The sequence below is a fragment of the Myodes glareolus genome, chromosome 8, assembly GCF_982192425.1.
Source record: "Myodes glareolus chromosome 8, mMyoGla1.1, whole genome shotgun sequence".
In the NCBI taxonomy this organism is placed as follows: Eukaryota; Metazoa; Chordata; class Mammalia; order Rodentia; family Cricetidae; genus Myodes; species Myodes glareolus.
Genome location: NC_142033.1, coordinates 29,575,971 through 29,578,314, shown reverse-complemented (window position 1 = coordinate 29,578,314; position 2,344 = coordinate 29,575,971). Strand labels below are relative to the sequence as shown.

Genomic DNA, 2,344 nt, shown 5'->3' with positions numbered 1-2,344 from the left:
TGTTTCATATGTTTTAGGATGCTTCTAATATATTGTATTTCCATACAACCCCACAAATGACCTTTAGTTTTGTCTACCTTCTGTAAGTCCTGGTCTCTGACCTCCATCTTTGGAAGCCCTACCCCTGTGCCCGCCAAACCTTGGCCCCTCCTCTGAGGAGGGGCAAGGTAGTCCGCTAAAACCTTGAGCACTCCCACTAATCTACTTAAACTGCTCCCGGAGAAAGGTCGTGCTTGAGGCTTCCTGGTTCCCCTGGGGGGGGTCATCCGAGAGCATAGAAATCCCATTAAATATGTGTAGGGAGCCACCTGGAGGCACAGGTGGTCCTGCAGTTTGGAGGTATACAAGTCCATACCTGGCTTAGCCACGTGGGGCTGAGCACCCTTGCCTGCACCCTTGCCTGCACAGCAGAATGGCATTAACCAATCAGGACAGCGGTCAAGCCTCTCCACCGTTTAAAAGCAGCTGCCTCTGGGCTCTACTTCCTCTCTCTAAGCTTTCTCTTGTCCCTGCATGCTCTCTTCCCTTCCCCCAATTTTCCTCAACCGAATGCTCCGAATAAAGACGTGACAGAGAAGGAATTCTCGTTTTTAGTGGCGTTCATTCCTGCTGGTCAGGAAGCGTGTCGCAACTGGTGCTGAAAGCCCGGGAGAAAAAGCCGAGATCAGACACCAGGACACAGAGAGCCGTGAATTTCAGAACTCTGGACACGTGGAGCGGTGAGTGACGTCAGTTAAATCCTCCAGAAAGGGGAGGAAAAAGAATGGAAAAAGTATAGGCCTAAAAAGAAAAGAAAATAGAAAGAATCAAAGTTAAGGTATCTGAAAGAAGGTACTAGAAGTAACGGGGAAGAAAAAAAAACCCCTCAAGTTCAGTGCAGGTGGAGCTGAGAAAAAGCGAGGTTTACGGTTGGGAGATACGCGGCTTCCTCCGTCCATACTCACTGTTAGAGACTGGAGGCAACAGTCTCGTAGGGAGGCGGGCTTGATCATGTTTGAAGACTGCCTTTCCTGTTCTTAAACAGCCACAGAGCTTTTGGAGGTGATTTTCACCTAATTTTGTTAAGAGAGCTCAGTCTCTGGCTCTCACGTACAGAAAACTTTAATTTTGATTGAGGAAGTAGCCGGTGGTGGTGGCGCACGCCTTTAATCCCAGCACTTGAGCTCTGAGCACAGGCTCTGCGAAAAATCGCGTTTCCATAGCAACATGGGTGGGCGGAGGAAGCTCATCAGCGGGGCCACGTGCTGAGTGCTCATCCCTCCCCGGCCCCTGGGAAGGTCTGAGACTGGGGCCCCCCGCGGCCCTAACCGGGCCCTCCGCGCGCGGGCAGACTGGCAGGAGACGCCCCCCCCACGGGTGGGCAGATGCCCCCCTCGCCGGAGCTTGGAAAAGACTCACGGCCGGCGGTGCGAGTTCAATGCCTGAGGTGAGGCAGGGTGCACAGTTCGCAGGTACAGGATAAACGGTGAGCCCGCGCACGGCCCGGGGCGGGGCCATGCCTTTGGGCCATGCGGAGCACGCCACAATGGGCCACAATGGGCCACAATGGGCCGTGCCTCAGCCACGGTCGCCAAAAATTCAGTCAGATAAAAACATTTGTCGCCAAACGTTTCCTGGCCAGCAGGAATGAACGCCACTAAAAACGAGAATTCCTTCTCTGTCACGTCTTTATTCGGAGCCCCTGGTTGAGGAAAATTGGGGGAAGGGAAGAGAGAGTGCAGGGACAAGAGAAAGCTTAGAGAGAGGAAGTAGAGCCCAGAGGCAGCTGCTTTTAAACGGTGGAGAGGCTTGAATGCTGATTGGTTGATGCCATTCTGCTAGTCTGAGCATGTGCAGGCAAGGGTGCTCAGCCCCACGTGGCTAAGCCAGGTATGGACTTGTATACCTCCAAACTGCAGGACCACCTGTACCTCCAGGTGGCTCCCTACAAATATGGATATTCTTTAATTTGGCTTCTTGTGATTCAGCTTGATTGGGATTTTTGGTGTCAGCAGAGAGCTCGTGTCAGGAAAAATTCCTAATACCCTCCCCTTATTTTCTCCATCACCCCTCTGTTTTCTTCCCTTCCCTATCTGATTCTTCCATTCCAGGTCCTCTTACTCTGTACCTAGCTTCTGTAGTTATATGGATTTTATATGTGATTATAAGTCTTATTGAAGACTAAACAACTAACAGCCAAATGTAAGCTCATACATGCAATATTCATTTTATACATGGACATACTTGGTTGTTCACATCTGCACAAATTTTAAAGGCAAAACATTCAATGTCTTCATGAAAATGAGAAATAGAACATTTCCTTGGCAGACTCAATCAAGGAGAAGAAACCCTAGTCCCAAAATGC

General features: G+C 50.3%; 1 pseudogene; it reads left to right on the top strand.

The window, feature by feature from the left end:
- Positions 1–1,213: 1,213 nt before the first annotated feature.
- On the top strand, positions 1,214–1,454 carry LOC148121142 (Nuclear RNase P; annotated as a pseudogene).
- Positions 1,455–2,344: the final 890 nt, after the last annotated feature.